Raw genomic sequence first — 20,899 nt, 5'->3', positions numbered from 1 at the left:
ATATGTCAATGATTAGCAACAACATTGATTTTGATGCATACATGTTTATATTTATGGCCACCTTAACTGCACTAACCTAAATCCTAAGCAGCACTCTAGCGTCTGGCCGAGGAAGAAATCCTCCATCTTGGATTTTACAAGTTTAAAAGTTGCGGCGGCGGGAGGCAATTGGTGGAATTTATAAAGGACGGTCCAGTGTTTCCGATGCTAAAGTAGATAAGATAGGAAGCATTGAAGCTCCTTTCATTATCATTTAGAGAATTCAATCAGCTCTCACCGGCCGCTCAGATACTTCCGGGTCAGTTCATTCACGAAGGAACCATCATTTGTTGCTCTTTTAAACAACATTCCCATGACGGACTTCATGAACCCTGAGTGAGTAAAATGTTTCCTCTGGCAGTCACCCAGGATTGTGACGTGGACAGTCTGGAACAGGTGTAATTAACGTAGTGACGGGCAGTGAGAGTTAGGCTCAGCTAGCTAAGGCAGAAGTTGTTGCTGTGTTTTTTGTGCGTTGCTAACCGTCACATTAGCTCCGTGAATGCCGAGGTCACAAACAACTAGCTTAAAGTTTATTTTTGCTTTCTTCAGAGGATTTTTTCTGGGATGCTGCGCTTCACCCTTTCAATTCATCAAGGTAAGTTATCAGTTATGTTCATTTCAAATGGCGTTTCAGTTTCTGAGGCTGCTCTTATGCTCTACTCTTGGCTAATATTTGCTGTTGTGTTTCTGACTTCTGTGCGTTGTTAACTTTGGTTTTAATTTCTTGCATATGATTTAATTTCTTGTCGTGGCTGAGCTTATTTTTCTTTTTTGGTATGTGAATTGTGGTTCTATGGCGCTGTTTATTTGCACAGTGGTAAAATCTGAATACTTTGATTACAATGAGTGTATTATGGGCTGGTTTTTGCAGCACACATCCTGCGGTTGTTGTCATTGTTTTAGGGGTTTCATGTTTGCTCACAATAACCAAGGATATAGTGTAAGGAAGCAATAGAAATTTGGACATTAAATGACTTTATGAGTAGAGTAATTTTAATCTACTGTTTGCATTTGAACATTGTATAGGATGTTATTCAACTTGCTCTTTTTTTGGCATTTATCTGGGTTGCAAACAAACAAGAAGAATAAGTGTACTGTCCTGTATACCAATTATATATGTACCATAGGTGATGATGTAGATGTTGTCCACCTCTATCAAACCAGTGGTCCTCAGATAGTCCTTATTGCACAACAAAATCAAAGAGTACACAAGGAGTCCTCCATGAAGTCCTGGAAATGTGCTGCAAGACAGGATGGTATCTCTGAACCAAAGACAGGACAGAAGCTCGTAATTTATTGACTAGTCTGTCTGAACTCTGTTAATTCATCACATGGACATAAAGTAGATAGCATCAGAAGGAACTAATAATTAAAGCAGGTGTCATCTCTTGCTTGTTCCTCTTGCTTCTTTGTGATGAGCACCTCCCTTCATCTCTTGTGAAAAACATTAGTTTAATTGGATCAGATTTCAGTAGATTAGCTGGTGTTAGATTTTAATGAGCTGCACAGGTAAATTGGATTATTGCAGCAATTTAAAATGTTGCAAAAGATGCAGCAAGTATTAATATCTACAAAAAAATCTTATTGTATTTCCATTTTGAAGAGGATGTAACAGCAGCATTCCTGATTCCGATCCAGTCAGGGACACTTGTTGCATGTCATGCATCTTTCTAAATACATTTTTATAGAAGTTATTCACGTGATCAAATTTGTTGTTGCATAATCTATGTTAGGCTATACATCACTACATCACAGTAGCCCATGTAAACTGGGGGATTCCATATTGTGTGTGCCAATATGTGGAGCTACTGTAGAAAACAAATGACCCAAAACTACATTATTTCTGCCAAAATGCGACCACTTCAACTTTGAAAATTGCACTAACTCTGAAGCAAAACAAGTGGGCAAATGCTGCCAGCCCCCACCTCCATCCTGTAATCAGTGTGCAGCTGACAACTGAAAACGAGGCTGTCTTTCTGCAGAGTTTGCCTGAACTGGTCAAATGCCTGACCCATAAAAATATCTCATGAAGACAAAGCAGAATTAAGGTGTTGTCAGTATGGCAGAGATCCTGACTTGGTATTTTCATTATTGATTAATCTGGCAGTTATATGAATGATTTATCAGTTAATCATTTTCACAGTCAGAAACCAAAAGAGATTCATTTAACAATTAATCAATCAATCATGAAGTAAAAAGCTGAAGCCAGAAAATATTTGGCATTGTTGCTTGAAAAATGCTGATTATTAATATACTATTTAACTGATATGACATCAATTATCAAAAATGCTCTAGTACTGACACATCTGAAATATCAAATCATGGCAGATGTAAGTTTAATTTCCACATGAATTCAGTTTTGACTACTCTTTATCTGCCCAACAAATAACAGGCTTGAGTTTCTGATTTTCCCATGGCCAGTTGCACAGCCTGAATATGGCTCTTAAATGCTACGTTACAGAGCAATTTGCTGGTGATTGGTTCTTGTAAAAGTTGGGCATCCAGGCCGAAACTGTGCTGAACAGTTAATTAGTTTAATTAATATCAGTCACCATACTGCTTATGCACACTGAGCTATTGCTCTTTCATTCATTGAGCTGCTCCTTCACCAGCTTCCTCTCCTTCTTTGGCATTACCAGCTCTGGCTCACAGATTACATCATGTTTGCTTCAACACTGCTCATTATCACTGTGAGTGTAAGGCTGGAGATTCACTATAAAGTGTAGTTATTGCCAAAAGCAGGAGTGTAGGGCCTGACTTGATAACAATGTCATGACATTCTTAAAGGACTAATATGTCCTCTCATTGCATTCTGAAGCTCTTCAACTCTCCCTCTGCTTTTGTGTTTATACCCTACTGCCTCCTGTCTGTCTGTCCGTCTGCATGTTTGTCTGCACTCCATCTTCTCTCTCTTTCTTTCTCCTTCTCTCTCTCTCTCTCTCTCTCCAGGTTTCTAAAAGGGACTTTGATCATTTTAACAGCCTTATAAAGCTGACAGGTCCGCCAGAGAAAACGTCCTCTTTGCACCAGAGTAGATGTTGAAGTGACGTTGAAATGACTTGACATTTATGGGGTCGCCAAGGACTCAGATGACATGTCAGCCAGCTGGGGGAGAATGCCTGTACACAAAGAGTGGAATCAGCCTGTTAAAAACACATGGAGGTTCCAGTCAGCTGACTGAGTAGCCCGTCAGTCTCCATCATATTATCATGCTAGGAGTTAAATTTCCCCAACTTTTGCTCCTCTGAAACTGTAGTAGAACCAAACCCAATATTAAAATGATTACAAGGATTAGAAGGATCACCAACAGTCTTGATGGCTGATTTTTTTTTTCAAGCGAAAATGCAAAGCTTTTACTGGTTTTTATTTTGCCACACACCTTTTAGGTTTATAAATCCAGCCCTGCCCTGCTTGTTGGGGTTATTCCAGTTCCTCACTTGGCTTCCTGTTTGCTTGTAAAAAAAACTTTCTGCAGAATATGGCTCATTTCAAAGTTGTAGCAATTATGAAAAAAGTCACGCTATAGTCACAGACTACTGTTTAAGTCAATCTGGAGCACTTTGCTATATTGGGTTTTCAGCCACTGGGCCAGGCAGTCAATCATTCTCTAACTTTGCTCTATCTCGTGTTTGAATGACTGACAGAGTGTAACTGGGCGTGAGAGGAAATGCATGGCCAACCAAGCATTGTGCTCCTGCTAACGGTGCATGCACGTGTCTGTCAAGAATGCGGTCAATTTGTGTATTTGTTTGAGTGTGTGTGTGTGTGTGTGTGTGTGTGTGTGTGTGTGTGTGTGTGTGTGTCCAGTGGAAAAGGGTGAAGGCTGAGCGAACTGAGGGCAGTGGAAAGTGAAAAGTTTACAGACGGTTGGACAGCTTTTTTATGGTTACACACTGAGGCAGAGGCTCTCATGTGTTGTTGTTGTGTGTGTGTATGTGTGTGTGCGTCTGTCTGTGTGTGCGTGGTGGTCTTGCCTTTGGGCAGCTTTGCCACAGATCAAGGTTTTGGTCATAGCCTCTCCTTTGCTGCAGGCCAGAAGAGTCAACGATGCCTTTAAGAACAACAAAATGACCACAGAAATATGAATCCCAGTGCGACTGGATCTGAGTACATTCAAGTCGGCATTTTGGATTGTGTGTGTGTGTGTGTGTGTGTGGTGTGTGTGACGGCCCTTGGCTATCCTCGGCAGCCCCCTTAGGGCTTTCCTAAAGAATGGATGCTGTCTGTTCTCTTCCTGCTGCTGAATTGCCGACTGCACCTGCTTAACAACTGCATTTTCTACTGCACCAGCTGTGTCTGGATTTATTTTATTCTGCAACACAAATGTTTAAAAAAAAAAAAAATTGTTCTCTTGAAGTGATGAGATATATTTCAAGGACATCGGTGCCTAAGCCCACTGGAAGCAAAGGCAGGCTTCACTTACAAACCATCTAATGCTAGTACAGTATATCCTGGTTGGAATCATAATAATTACCATGCTCTCACTGTGTGCTTTTTGTGTCATACGAGCATCATTTCGAGTAAAGCGCCACCATTTTCTCAGTGTAATGACAAGGGCTGGTGACATCAGGCGGAAGCTTTTGTATTCAAAGAAAAGGGTTTTTCTCCCCGCTATTCTGTACATTACTCAGTGCTGTCACAGCTATCTGCAAATCCTCAATTTCTTATTTCCATTAAGTATGCTGCTGTGCCGCACCAGATCCATGAGTCACTTTCTAAACCTCTGTATTTTCTCATTTCTGAAAGGGCAATTATGCTGTGATGAAGATGTTGTGGTAAAGGAGAGTCACGACTCAAAGTTTTACTAGTTGTATTTAATTGTAGCAGGACAGGAGGCTGCTTATTGCTCCTGAAAAAAATATTCCCACATTTCTAATTGAAATAAAATCATCACTCATGTAGAGGGGATTAGGCTACTTGAAAGCTGCAACAGGCAAGCTGGTTTGATGTGATTTAAAAACAAAAAAGAAAAATAGTATAAACTTGGCTAACTACTACTGAGTGACTTAGCACTTCATTTTAGAGATGTGTCCTCATCATTTAATGGTTAATTGCTCTGAATCTATTGTTTCAGTTGCTAAATCAACTTAAACTTGAGCTTGACTTCTTGACTTTAGAAATTGCAGTTTGACAAGAAAAAAAAAACAATATTTTCACAAGGTTTTTACACCACGTCTGTAAACCACAAGGCAGTTGGTGAAAGTCCACATACTGGTACCGGATGTCACCTGTTACGGAATTTCCACACTTAGGTCAGGTGATACTAACCAAACCATCTCCATGACAAGTGAGCAACCTCCATCCGCTAAGGAACACCAAGTTCCATAAAGACAAAGGAAGTGGACCTTAAAATGAAATTCTTTCATTCCTCCATACCAGCGGGTTGTCCGTCCGTCCGTCCGTCCGTCCGTCCGTCCTATTCTCGTGAATGCGATATGTCAGTAACGCCTTGAGGGACCTTCTTACAATTTGGCACAAATGTCCCCTTTGACTCAAGGAGGAACTGATTTGATTTTGTATGGTCAAAGGTCAAAGGTCACTGTGACATCATGATCTGTAAAAAACACTCATGCTGTAACTTAGGAACAGTAGGGGAGATTGTGACCATATTTCCTGCAACTGGTTGGTGGAGGCAAACAACTGTGAGGTGGTAATTCTTGAAACTTGAATCCAAAACTAACTAGTGCCTCAAATAATTTTTCCCTGCTTAGAGTCTTCTGATTATTTTGTGTAATTGTGTTGCTTATAATATGTTTGAAAATGGATCAAGATTACGACTTTAGATGATTTTTTTTTTTTTTTTTTGACCAACAGTCCAAAACACAAAGATATCCGTTTAGAGGTTTTCTTACCATGTTTGTATGAAGACCACCAACTTTGCGGACAAAACCACAAATGAGTACAAACAAACAGACCCTGAGTGAATGGTGCCCTGCTACTTAATCGAGGAATCAAGATGAGAGTCGTACGTAGGGAAACGAGATGAGAGGCTTACCGTCTCATATATAATGCCTTGTTGCAGGTTCACTTGAAACTCTAACTTTAGTGATTTCATCCTAAAGTAGGAGATGCAGCAGAAAAGTTGTGACAGTTTGGGGTCGCTCTGCAGTGACACAACGGTGAGTTAAACAGCTGAGCGTGCACACAAGCAGCCGCAGACTTGTTATGCCTCCATGTTCCTCATGAGAACCTTGATGTGCTAATTTACTACTAATAACTTCCAACCAAAGAACTGTATGAGTTTTGGAAGTTTTTGGAAGTTTATTTTTAAAACTAAACTTAAAGTTGTGTACCGTCAGTCTGAATCAGCTGAGATTGGTCACTGGAGAGTGAATGTTTCTCCTTTATCTTAATTTTAGAAATGTGGCTTATATGATGCTTATGTAAGACGTGTTTTGGTTGTCATTATCACTTTGAGAAACTTTCCAAAACTCAGGATATGGCTTTGAAACCAGCAATGCTCAATCTGAAATAATGATGTTTCTAAAACTTTAGGGGGCCGACTGTTCATTTTCATTATCGATTTGATGTGTTGATCGATTTTCTTATTTATTTTTTATGTCTATAAAATCTAAAAAAAAAAAAAGTTTGAAAAATACCTGTCACAATTTTCTAAAACCCAAGATGATCCTTTCAGTTTATTTTTACATTAGACAAAGAACAACAACAACATACACAGTTGTAAAGTCACGTTTGACAGTTATGCTTAAAATTGGCTTAATTATTTAATTATTTGGCAACATAGTTGCCAAACCATTTTTGCATCAACCATAAAAGAAATCACTATATTATGTAAAATTTAGTGTAGGTATCATTCTCTCATATTGTCTCCTTTTTCATATAATTGATATATATTTTGGAAAAACCTTCACACTGCATGAATTTGATAGTTTTAATACAATTTTAAATGCTCATACATTACCTTTGTCTCCGTTTGTTATTGCTTTGTATAATTTTGATATTTCGTTACTCTTTAGTCGTGTGTCTCCACTGAACAGTTTGTAATGCAGCAGTTGTTTGGTTTCACTTTCCTCCTCTTTGTTCTATTCTTAACTAAATTCCATCAAGCTTTTGTTGTATCATGTTACTGTTTCTCTGTGGCAATGACCCACTTTCCCCAGTAGGACCATTAAAGTTTCATTCTCATCATAGCTGAAGTTATGTGTAGGATTTTCCCCATGTCTAAGAGCAGGTTCAATCTGATCCCTCAGTGACTCCCTGCGGCTGCACTACATGACTTTGCTGAATATTGCGCATATTTAACAGGGTACGCTTTCCAGCTAAACTCACCCATTAGGATGAGTTTCTGTTACAGATCATTTCAGCCCTGATAGTTCGTCTTCACTGCATATTAGTGTGTGTGTCTGTGTGTGTGTGTAAGTCCTTCCTCCACCGCCTCCCTCACCCTCCCAACCTTCGCCTATCTGCCAATAATCAATCTTTCCTGGTCTCAGTGTCATTTGTCTAATGTTCTTCATGGTGCTTTACCGTAAAGGCCTGGTGTAAATCACACTGCACCGCTGACAATTCAGCTCTCCTATATACACACACACACACACACACACACACACACACACACACACACACACACACACACACACACACACACACACACACACACACACACACACACACTCACACTCAAACATAAACAAATGTACAAATGCAATGAGGTGTATAAAGCTGTCTGTCATACCCTCATCAATTCATTCACTCATGACAGGTCCTAGTGCTGTGTCAGTTGGCCCATATTTAATTACTCTGTTCTCTTTTTCTTGTACTTTATATTTTACACTCTTTCGCTTCACTGCTGCAATAAGTCGACTCCCTCAGCATTAAATCAGAGTCACCTTAACCTGTTCTTTTGTTGACTGACCTAGACTGTTTTCTCACAGATTATTAATAATTTAAGTTTCCCTGATTAGTTTTGTTAGAAGATAGGTGAATAAAATCTGACTTTCCCTAGATATTTGCATTCGTACAGTATAAATAATATCAAGTATGAAACACATAACTCATCTGTAGTCATACTATACAGTATGTCCTTGACTTATTTATATATAGGAGTGATTAAGCAAAATTGAAAGTATAAATGATTTAAGGCTGAAAGCTACTCTTTTAGTATGAACTAATATTTTAGGATAAAAAAAACAAATCATATTTGGATTGAAGCAGATTTAGTCCCTGAGCCGGCTGGTTTTACTCTGAACTTTGGTTTTATTTAAAAATCAAAACTTGCTTTTTTCTTTTGTTTTGTCTGCCTGTGATCTTGTTTTCCCTCTTTAATTCTAGTCACGCTGTTTGTTTGTGCTTCTCTTTGGTTAACTCTGCCTGGCTGAGCACGTTAGTTATCTTCAGTTGCAGTGAATAATAACAGACAGACAGCGGTGCTTCATGTCAAACAGATGGGCAGTAAATGCAGAGTTGAGGTTGAATGTGTGGTAGGTTTTTTTAATGCTTAAAGCTACTTGATGAGGTTTTGATCTGATATTGTTGCTCTGTCTTGCTCTGTTTATAGTATTAGGTATGTAACCAAGACTTGAAGTTATTTTTATGAAATCAAATCTTTTATATCAATGCAGAGTTGCCACGCTCTCATGCTTTTGACATGCTTTAGGTTTTACTTAACAGACCAAACAATAAGATACTGTGGTGTTTCTATCATGTTTTCCAGCTGAGGGAGAAACAACCTGAGACGCCTAACAATATAACCCAATATAGAGTAACACAATGCACAAACTAAAAGAGAAAAATCTGTAAATGCAAACTGGTACAGTTTCAAAAATTGTGAACATTAGGAGCTTCACAAATGTACTTCTTGGAGGGTTGTTGTTTTATATTGCATCATATGTTACGAGTGTGTTTCACCTGTATGTGAAATGGTCTTTTTATTACTTGACTCAGTTCAGACAAATTTTTTGGACTTCATTTATCTAACCTTGCAAGGCAGGCTGAAAGGAACTGTGGCACAAACACATGCACACACATTCACACACACAGTGCACGCACCCCATGTCAAGTGTGGTGTCTGACATCATTAACCATAAAGTTAAAGAGTGTCCCAATTAGCTCAAGGCGGCAGAGACACCTCTGTGTTACAATGTGGTGACTCCCCACTCATTAACCTTTAGAAAAGGGCCAGACAGACACACAAACACACACACTTAAACACACCAAGAAAAAATAGTAACCACAGGCATCTAGGCAGACATGCATATACACACATTAACAAACACATTAGTCCCTGAAAAACACAGAAGGGTTGAGTCCTCATTACTGCAAAACATTTTGGTAAAATGACACTGGTGATCTCTCACTCATTAGTTCAACAGTTTTGGCTTAATGTAACAGAGACTCTGAACTCCAGCCGATGGTGTGTGTGAATCATTTTAACTAATATAATATCAGTTTATCTGAATTTCAAATGATTGCTGTAAATGAGTTGATAAAAAAAACAATGGATGACCCAATATCCTGAATAATGCTGCATTGATTATAATTATGCCAATTTCAGAAATTGCCCATAATATGTAGGGGTTCAGCAATGACTGAAATAACTCAACAACTATTAGATGGCTTTCCAGGAATTGTTTTATACATATATATTATCCATTGTCCAGGATCCTCTGAGAATGAATCCCCAACAGCTTTGGTCATCCTCTGACTTTTTTAGTACCACAAGCAGATCAAAGTTTTTTACTTATCTAATGAAATAACACAGCATCTACTAGATGTACTGGCCCAAACTTTTGTACAGAAGTTCAAAAGTCCCAGTTCTGATTCTACTACCTTGCTGATGAACAATGGCGGGAATACCCCTGATACCTGGTTTGTCTTTTGGGTGGGGGATGCATGAGAATATGCAAACTGCATAAAGGAAAAGCTCTCAGGTCTCTCTATGAGCTTTGCATTTTGGTTTTATCAAATCATACTTTATTTTCCATATAAAACTTTCAGTGGTCTTATTGTGTTTTTCTTTACTTGTTGACATTGTTTATGGCATCCTAATGAAACCTTAGAGCCATTACTTCACATAAGTGGAGTAGCTTTAACTCCTGAACTTCACATTCTTTCACAGCTTGCTCCTATATTGTGTTCTGGCCTCTGTAGGAGGATATATCAGGAGAAAAGAATAACTGACAAAGTGGCCAAGAACAGCAAGTTAAGAGAATCAATCTGAAACAGATTGGGATCCATTCTTATTTAATAACCCAATCCCCCTCTTAACTGCCGATCATCCCTGTGCTTCATTCTGGAGTATGAAAAGAATTGGAAAAAAGGTTGAGGGTTTAATTTTCACAGACCAACGGAGATTAGTATCAGAGGAACTTGGAATGCCTATAAATAGGCTCGTTGACAAGAGCCAAACTGAGATCCCAGGGAATCCTCTAAGCCAAACTTCTGGCAACCTATGTGTTCAATATCCCTGACCTTCTGCCAGTTTACCACGGAGGAGATATGAAAACTGTCACACGACAGCTATCACCAGACCTCGCACCGCGGTTCTGATCTTCCTCTGTGACCCTTATTTCCTCGACAGTGATGGAATTTTCTTTAAGTGACTTTGGCGGCAGGTGATATGGGAGCAGAAGTGAAAATGAAAAGTGGCGTCTGTTCTCTGTGTAGTGAGGGTTACATTTCGCCACGCGCCTGGGTCGCTTAAGTGGCCTCCTGGTTTAGAGATCTTAATGGGTCCTCTCAGTTTCTGTTCACCTGACCACCAGGTATAAATATTCACTTTTAGGTTTTTGTTCAGACTAATTGGGTTGGGCAGGATCCCGGTCTATTCCTGCAGGTTTCAGGACTGTGTGTCAATATGCCTAATAGCTGAGGGAATCCAAGCATAGTCACTCTCAGCTCTGATCACAGAAACCTTGTTTTAATTATGCCTTTTCAAGTTAGTTTTCTACTATAGTTCAGACACTTGGTGTGCTTATTATCTATCAGCCATCTTTTTCTATCTTGTATTTCAACTAAGAAGTGAATACACGATGAATTGGAAGGAGCGTAAAACATCATGCTTTGCAATAAATAGATGAGCGAGTGAGGTATAAATGCAGGCCAGCATGTGATATTACTTAAAGACGCACGCAGTGGTTGACCGGCTTGAATTTGGGAATGGAGTAAGCAAATAAGGCGAAATGACCACATGTCATGTGGCCATATCGCCGAGCCCTAGCTGAGAGTAACTAAAAATGAAGAGTAGGTTGTGTAGATGGAGGCAATGGAAGCAATGCATGAATGACTATGGTGCTGTGACAGTGTTGAAGGTGCAAAATCAGAAGCAGGGTGGATTTCAGCTTTACAGCCAAGAGCCCAGGTGCTCTGAATTAGCTAACGACCTTCCACAGTCAACCAGGGACTTTCTGAGATTAACATGGACAAACCAGATGACATTTGACCTTTACAGCAAAGCAAATTCCAAGCAAGTAAATGTCTTGGGTCGCAACTCGAAGACTTGTTTATGCAATAAACTGTTAATGTTGTTGGTTCACAGACTCTTACTTTAGGTCAAAGAATGGAGGAAATCAGAGAAGGCAAAGTTCAATCTTACACCCTCAGCTGACAATTTGTTAACCTGTGATATATATATATATCAGGTGTTTTTCAGTAGAGTGTATCAGTCATGACTGCAGTAAAAAATGCTCATCACATTCCAGAGTCAAAAAGACAGTAATGTTGGAGGCTGATGACGAGCAAAGCCGCACCTGCTTAATGCAGTACTGCATTAAGAACAGTCTTAGTCTCTGTCTTTACATGATGTGTTTGGTGATTTTGTCAGACAACAATCACCTCGCCACAATTTTACCACACAGGTCTAACACAGAATTCCTTGGACTTCAAGTTATGGCTTTTGTCTTGACATGCATTGTGAATTGTGGGACCTTATATACACAGGTGTGTGCCTTTCTAAATTATGTCCAGTTAACTGCATTTGCCTCAGGTGGACTATAGATACATGTCAAGGATAAGTAAAGCAGAGGATGCACATGACCGCAGTTTGGAGACACAGCAGAGGGTCAACATACTTTTGTAAATAAGACATTTCAGTTTTACCTTTTGCTAAATTTGCTAAAATTTCTAAAGTGTGTAGATTGACGGGGAAAGGGCAATTCTATCTATTTGAAATGAAATCTACAACATAAAAAAGCGGTCTGAATACTTCCCGATGCCACTTTACAGCTTAATCTTGGAGATGTCACTTCCTTTGTGATGAGAAGATTTTGCTGCAGCAGACACCAGGATTTCATCTGCACAAACAGAAGATTTGCTTCATCTACAGATGTGGCAATTTAGTATTTTTTTAGCCTGAATTCAGCCCACATTCTACAAAACCAATTTTGGTCAGTGCCAAAAAAAATCATAATTTGATAATAAGCTGTATTTATATGTTTAGAAATTCAAGGAGTCCTCACATGTTGCCTAAGTGTATGTATGCCATGCCCTGCTTTGAAATGACGTTGAACAGATCCAGTCAATCTCCTGTTAAATCTCTCTTTTCTTCTCTGCTCCTCTGAGCTCATCCCACTAAACGCTTTTATACAACAGACAATAAAACCTCTTTTTATCTCCTTTTCTCTCTCTTGCATTCTTCTAAAATGCCATTGTATCACACACAATAAGATTCACTTGCTTTCCTTCTGTCTCTGTCGCCCTCCTAATCACTATTGTATGGCAGACAATGCAGCAGCCGCCTCTGCTACACAGCGATGGGATGGCTGACTGTCAAGCCATTCAGCAGCGCACACACAGGCTGACAATGACATTTCATTTAGGGACTAAGTGTGTGTATGTATGTGTGTGTGCGTGTGTTTGTCGCTGGGTTGTTACACCATACTACCAACTCTCTCTGACCTGAGGTTTGAGCTTATGGGCCATATCATTTACTCCTTTATACACTGAACACAGGTGTGTGTGTGTGTGTGTGTGTGTGTGTGTGTGTGTGTGTGTGTGTGTGTGTGTGTGTGTGTTTTTTTTTTTGTTGCCTCCTACTGTTATGTCCTTCCATCTGCTCTCTGGATTCATACACTTTGCTCTCTCTCTTTCACTCACTCACTCACTCACTCACTCACTCACTCACTCACTCTCTCTCTCTCACACACACACACACACACACACACACACACACACACACACATCTCATTAAACCAGAAAACAGGTTTCTCCCACATAATGAACACCAATAGCGAGAAGCTGTGTGCTATTTTAGATGGAGACGTCGTGATGTAGCATCATGTCACATGGATACAGAACATCATGGAGTATTCCTCTGCCCTCATCTGCTTTTAAGAGTTACTGAGCCGAGTGCACAGCATGTAGGGCAGAAGGTATACAGTAAATCATATGGCAGTCTTTGTAGGAAAACTGTAATCATAAGTCAGATACCAAGTAAGAGATCAACAATTTATTTTGAAATGTAAAGACAGTGAATTAATTTATTTTGCATCCACTGTTACATGTGTGCAACCACTGAAAAGGGCTCATATGTGTCGCTAGTGATCTGTTAAGGCAAAACCAAATGGTCCTCCAAAAGCGAATGGTTAACAGGAAAGCCATGAATTCAGAGTGGTGGTGAAAATGTTCATTTAGTGTGAATATTAGGCTGGATTTTAGTGTGTACCGCTAAAAACACTTGTAATCTAAATTGTTTCTGACACATATTTGTTGCCTTTAGTTGCCTGACAGAAAGTAATTTAATTGTTTGTGTTACATGTCAAGAAAAATGCCAAACATTTGCTGGTTGTAGCTTAATATGGGTTTTTGTTTTCCATCGTTGTAAATTGAATCTCTGTGGGTTTTGGACTCTTGCTAGAACAAAACAAGACGTTTGAAATAATCACCTTGGGCTGTTGGAAAATGCTATGGATATTTTTCACTGTTTTCTGCCATTTTATAGACTGAATGATTCATTTGTTAAACAAGAAAATAATATGATGATATTAAAAATAATTGTTGCAAATCTTAATTCTCATATTGCGGAGAAACCACATGAGACAGACGATTGTTTAACCGAAACCTCTTCTTGTGGATTCTCTTTTCTAATATAGAGGCTACAAAACAGCTTGATTATGTTGTTTTTCTTTTCCAGTATCAGGGACTTGGTCCTGAGTCAGGCTTGGTCTGTGTTATTTTCATTCTTACGGAAAAAATTTGATTTTTGAAGCGAGATGGAGAATGTGAAGTGCACAGGAAAATAACATTTATTTCTACTCTTTCTTGACAGCTGTTACTTGTTGATTAGTGGCTCATCATTCAGCTGCCAGTGTTGATACTCTCTCCATTAGCGTCCCTCAGGTGAGGTTGACCGCATTGTATTAGGTCTTATTGTCCTCAGGTATGACTTGTCCTCGTGTCGCTCTGGGATTGGGTTTCCAGGCGCGCAGTGAAACAAAGATGCCACTTACCTGGATGTAAAGCTTGATCGTGTTGCTTTTTCTCTGTCACAGCAGCAACCTTCTGTTGTTCGGTTACATGTCCGATGTGAAGAATTTACAAGAAGTGGCTGCAAAATTTATATGCCAAGTGCTAATCAGCCAAATGCAAGCATTGACGTAAACTTGAAATATGAGGGAGATTCAATCAGTCATCATGGTGCTCTTTGTGTTTTCTGCTGAAATCATGAAAAAACACAATTTCTATAATTTCCTGCCTCCGTATAAAGCTTTTAAGCGTTTAAGCTGTATATAAATCTGTCATGGCTGTGTTATAAATACATCATCAAAAATGACAATCTCACAAATTGCACCTTAGTAATAGAAATGTAGCTTGTCACACTTGCCCAGTCAAGTCAGTGGAAGCAGTGGTCCATCAGTGGGCTTCATTGTCTTTGTTTTTTTTCCCGGACTGATCTGATGATGAGTGGAGACCAGGCAGTGAGAGACGAGCTGTCAAGAAAGGCTGTAAATAAGGGAAGGTGACAGAGAGTTACACACTTTTTTTTTTTTTTCTTTTGCCATGCTCGGCAAAGGAAGAGTGAGGGAGTGTGTTTTTTTGTGTGTGTGTGTGTGTGTGTGTGTGGGGGGGGTGTAGCTTTGTGTGTGAGTGCATGAGAGATGAAAAGACAGAGGGAGAGAGGGTCCAGATGAAGGGATTATATCTCAACACACTGTCCAAACAGTTGTTCCCATCGCTCTGCCTCTAACAATCGCGTTTGGCCTGAGAGTCAACTGCTCAGGGAGCGCTTTGTGTCCGTGTGTGTGTGTGCGCGCACTTGTGTGTGTTTGTGTGTGTGAGTGTCTGTCATAGGGATTTGCTATGTTACCCAGGCACATATACAATGAGACCTTGAGAAGAGTCCCTGTAGAGAACAAAAGAGAAGTTTGTGAAAAGACAAACAGCCGTAGGCCCTCGAGTCCTCAGGTTTGACTATCATCAGTGTCATTTTCAAAAACACATGCTACCATTATATATTCTGATTCTGAATTCATGAGGGCTTTTACGTCATACCGTAGCACTCAGATTTCAGTGCATCTTTCCCAGGAAAATGTGCTTTATAGCTTGATATTATATTAGACCATGTGCCCATAGTCCTCCAGCTCTTGCAGTTAATTAGTTTATTATGAATGGTATTTAATGAATACCAGGTTTCAGTGACACCTGAGTATGTTCCACTTCTTTTTAAAAAAAGAGTTGTTGCTATTTGGCAGGTGAAGTGTGTCTGTGGTTCCTCTGACAGCAGTGATTGTATAATGTCTACCGACCCTGTCAGGACGTCACGCCACCTCTTCTTCCTCCCTCACTTAGTGCTATTTCTGCTTCGTCTATTATTTTTGCGGCAAGTTTCCACTTCTTTCCAGGACTTTTGGAGGAGTTTTCTATTCTCATCACATTTCCAGTCACCCACTCTTCTACTTATCAAAATGAGATAAACCACAGTTTTTTTTTTTTTTTTTTTTTTTCAGCTCCTCTACATTGAGACATTTTCTGTAGGAGTAAAGGTGGTGTTGTCCCCCTAAGCCCCCTTTTTGGGGAAAAGGAAATCTGACTCTATCTGACCAGAAGCTCTGCTCACCAATCTGTCCTCACCTTATCTGTATCAGATGGCACTGGACGGTCAGCGGCTCTGAAGGTGCTACCTTTATACTCTCACTCACCGAAGGTTCATCTTGTGCTTGAGAACAGATTTCTGTGTACAAGTAGCTTCTGCACCAAGACAGGGAGCACAGGGTCTTTCACTGGTCCACTTGTATTTGAAGACGAATATGTTCTATTTAGTTTTTTGGTAAAGCGTGTTGGTAAAAAAAAAAAAAAAGGGAAGCAAAAATGAGTTAGAGTTAAGTTAGATTACATTACATTGCAGTTTGCAGAAATGAAATCTCAATAAGCCAAGTTTACTGACTGGTCCAAAAACTGGCTGGCTAATGTCAGGTTAGCCGTCACTGAGAAATGCAAAAGGTGTATCAGCACAACTGACATTAATCAGTGTTATAATCAGAAGTATCTGTCTCTGCTTTAAAGGAATCCACAAGACCGCGACTTGGCGATGAGTGAGGATTTATTTATAGCTAAAAGACTACGAGCAACTGAATTAATGAGGCATTAATAATGAACACATAAGAAAGAGGTTGGAATCAAATAGATGAAGTTGATCTTTGAATGAGAAAATTAACTGATCACTTAGTTTGGCAATAGTGAAATGAAGCATGTGGTTCAGAGTCACCGGAGAACGGTGGAACGGCAGAATCCACAACTCTGTGCAACATCAACTTTTTATCAGCGACATCGGAAGTGATTGACTTTTTCTGGGTGATCTCTGAGTTGGACCCTCTCAGCTGCTGCACACGAAGTTTCGGTGCTGACTTCCCTCTCGGCTCTCCTAGTGAGGTGGCGCTCCAAGAAGTGAGGGTCAGATAATGGGCTTGTCAGCTGAACTTGGTGATCTCACTCCAGGGTTGATGGAGTAGAGTTAAGGCTGAGGTTGATTCTTGCGAGCAGGCAGAGGTTGGTAGATGGTGCAGGTCTGTTGCGATTGTAGGCTGTTAGAATTCTGCTGCTCTCACTTTCAGTAACTCAACTTGAATGGTCTTGAAAATAATCCTGTTGGCCGGCTGACAAACTTGCAAAGTACTATCAAAGAGAGATTTACTGCGGCACGAAAATATTATATATATATTATATAAAAGGGTGACAAACTGAGGCTTGTTTCAGCTTAATATGTGCACAGCTTAAGGAAGTCTACCGGTCTAGAAGAGGTAAAATACGTCTGGAGAGGAGGCTTGGTGAGCCGAAGACGAGACAAAAGTAAAGAAAGAAGAACTGCTAAAAGAAAGAGAGTGAAGGTGCCAAGGTCAGTCTGTGCTTTTTCTCAACCGGCAGGTCTAAGTGTGCATTATGGGCAGAGAACTGGCGTTTCACACCCGAATTGCAACTCGCCTCGAGTGAGCGAGTAAGTCTACAGTCTAGTATAATGATTATACACTTGCAATCAAAGCTTACAGAGGCCAAACTCTCCGTGGTGATACATTACATTTTGTATTTCAGATCTCAGCCGTTTCACATCACACAGACGTGGGAGTTGAACCAATTTTCATAAACACTTGCTGAGTCATATTAACTAGATCCCTGAATAGTTGGACAACTAATTCATGTTAACTCCAGACATGTGCTTAATCAAGGAGGAATGTCAGTTTTATACATCTGCAAATCATTACTGGAGCCTGCTGAGTTTTTAATCTCGGATTTTCCGATGTGAAATATATTTCAGTTTGTTTAGTGAAACATCAGTCTCTGTTCCAGGAGCGTTTTTACCTTGTCTTGTCCTCCTCTTGGGATCTGATAAGGACGACCCCAAAAGGTCGTAAAGTGGGTTCATACCTGCTGTTTATTTCATTATCATATCAGAACATCGGCCTCTCCACCATTTGGCGATCCACAGAGTTCCTGAAGAGGTCCATTCAAGCCTATGGTGTTATCTCTTAGTGGATTTCAGCAGGAGGAGGGGTGTCATCACTACGCACTTTTCAAAAGCGCTTTGTGTCCATTTTCTGGTGGCTGTGTGTGTGAAAACGACAGGTTTCGTGTGTAAAGATAGCACAGCTGAGGTCGTATGATTTTATTTGAGATGACTGTTGATTGTATAGGACTCCAGCGCACAACAGTTTTCACTGCTCATTAGTGTCAAAGTGGAAGAGAGGAGGAGAAGAGAGAGCAGGGAGTTAAAACAGACGGGTGAGGAAAACAAAGTGCAGGGGGTGAGTTACAGAGTGAAAAGTAAGGTGAGTGTTGATGTGTGTGGTTAAATTTAATCTCTGAAATCCCATAACTGTTTCTGTGTGTGAACTGTTGCCAAATCCTTGTTTTGCACATGGGTTTTTTTTACTACTTTGTAACTCCTTAAAAAATGATTGAGAGCAAACTCTGCCTGAGAGACAAACATTTAATGATTTTAACAGTCTGTCTTACGTCCATCTGGGCTTTCTGTGCATCTTCTGTATTTACAGTATTTTATGCATTTTTGTGTGTGTGTGTGTGTGTGTGTGTGTGTGTATATTTGTGAATGCGAAACAAAGCATGCCCAGAAGACTAAGGAAACGTTGAACCACATTCTGCGTATTTGATTATCTCTTTACCTCATCAAACTCGATAAATGTCCAATATAAAAGGGTTGATACACAAAATAGCTTAAGCTAACACATCAACTTATATTAACTGTTACCAAGATGAAAAACAAGTGAGATTTCATTATCTAAATTCTTGTTAATGGCACTGTTTTCACTCCTGTATGTTTTCCTCAGTTTTTGTAGCCTCCTGTATTTCCCTGTAGAATTTTAGATCCATTTTATCAACAATAACATTAACATTTACATAAGTGTTACTGATAAATGGCAACCCACCATTAACTCTTAGGAAATACAAATACATTGCACCTGGCTTGTGTATAGTATTTAAAAGATGCAGACAAACACTTGCATTGTTGCATCCCTTGTATTTGAGAAATCGGTAAATTCCACATAATTTTTCCATTCAGCCTTTCTCCTTTTCTGATGTAACCGTAATATACTGTAATGATTACTGATATTTAAGCGTTAGCTGGTGCAGCTTTAAAGATTAAACTGTTTTTTAAATAAAATCAAATTACACCATGTTGTTTTTCCGCAGGCACTTTCTGAAGCCAGCTGAAACTAACAAGCAGTGGAGAAACTCTTCATGACAAAATGTCATGTCAAAACCTGACCCCCATTTATCAGTACAAGAACAGCACTGTGACAAGCTCTGTAATGTGTTGACTGTCTGATAGCTAGGACTGTTGGAAGTGATGCAAACGCTTCCCACAAGGCGCATTGCTATAGAGGAAACAGAAGCCGACTATAGAAACAGATTCAGTTACAGTTGACGCATAGTGATGATATTTTTAACAGCAGCAACTTTAAACTCTGAAGACAAATGTAACATTTATTGAAACAGTGATTTGAAGCTGAATAAAGTTGTGGTGAACGCATGTGATATTTCCATGCTCTTCCTCCCTCCTTTACATTTCTCAGCCTGTCTTAGTTCCCCCTGCTGTCTCAAGTCAGTGTCTGTAAAGTCAACACTAATTCAAAATTTCTTTCACCTCACCTTCCATATTAATATCCTAGCAGGCCATGATGGATACAGGTAATTGATGGCAGTGTAAAGTTCATTAGCCATGTTAGCTGATATTTAGGAGGATGTGGCCTGCAGGCTGAGAAATACATTTCATTTCATAGCTCATTAACCTAATGGTGGGCTGCATTCAGCTGCCTCTCTCTCTCTCTCTCTCTCTCTCTCTCTCTCTTTCTCTCTTTCTCTCTCTCTCTCTCTCTCTCTCTCTCTCTCTCTCTCTCTCTCTCTCTCTCTCTCTCTCTCTCTGTCTCTCTCTCTCTCTCTCCAGCCTCTGCCTCAGCTGATGATTTAATTTCTGCTTTATTTATTTATTTATTTTTTCTTCCTAAAGATAAGCAGACCCGCAGTGTGAAACACCACATCTGCAGCTAGGTAAATGTTTGAAAAGAATGGCTGTGGATTGATCATTTCTTTGTGACCGGGCTGTTTGTGTCACAGATGTCTGAGCGTGTGTAGCTGATATCATTGGTGCTATGGAAACCTAGTTGCGCTTACAGGCTTAACATTAAATAATTATTGCTGAATCACGCAAAAGAGATTATTTAGGTAAGCATTTTGTTAAGGGAAATTACAGGTAACTGTGCTTCAAAACTAGTTTTAAGTTGTAATTTCTCTTCCAAAATAACTTATTTTCCTCTTCAGATGTAGAAGAACAAGCTTAAAGTTGAGAAAGTGTTTTGACTTCATTAGTTAATCAGCCAGTACTCCAGCAAAGAGACTAAACTTAACTACATTAACTTATGACTACTAGCAGCGACTACAATCAATAGTTTGGCCTGGTCTAGTGGACAGATAGTACAGCTGGCAAACAAAACAAATAACCAGATAAAGTAGTGGTACTGTATGCAATTCAGTAGAATATCAAATGTTAATAGTAAATGAAAATGAAGAGCTGGTAAACCCACTTAATACTATTTCTATCTCTGCCAGTGTTTTTTATTCCTTGAATCAGGACTGGGTGATCTGGCCAGAAGATCATGTGACAATCTTTTGGGGTAGAATTGCAATCCACGATCTGAAGTATCTCCACAGGTTTAGTGATCTGCTGTGATCACATGATTCGTTGTGCATATTGCTGCCCAACTCACCAATATCTGCATCCTCTTTCTGCTCAGATGTTATTCTGAAAGGCCTGACCGGGAGTTGTGATTCATATGTTTCCCCTGCTTCGATGCTTTCTTCGGATGTTTGCCCACAATGCTGTCGTCTGCTTACGAACTGCGTCACAACAAATCGCACTTTTTGCTTAGTTCATATGGAGTATTTGTTTCAA

At 39.7% G+C, this 20,899-nt stretch overlaps 1 protein-coding gene and 1 long non-coding RNA gene across 2 annotated transcripts in view; both read left to right on the top strand.

The window, feature by feature from the left end:
* Positions 1–20,899, top strand: part of LOC130187729 (exostosin-1) — a 228,408-nt gene that overhangs the window by 58,376 nt on the left and 149,133 nt on the right. The gene's annotated exons all lie outside the window — the stretch shown is intronic.
* LOC130187732 (uncharacterized) lies at positions 119–19,364 on the top strand. Its single transcript, XR_008830495.1, has 3 exons — positions 119–375; positions 592–637; positions 19,141–19,364. It is a non-coding gene; the product is annotated as an uncharacterized LOC130187732 (long non-coding RNA).

This window comes from Seriola aureovittata, chromosome 19, assembly GCF_021018895.1.
Source record: "Seriola aureovittata isolate HTS-2021-v1 ecotype China chromosome 19, ASM2101889v1, whole genome shotgun sequence".
Classification (NCBI taxonomy): domain Eukaryota; kingdom Metazoa; phylum Chordata; class Actinopteri; order Carangiformes; family Carangidae; genus Seriola; species Seriola aureovittata.
This window is presented reverse-complemented; position numbering and strand designations above follow the sequence as displayed.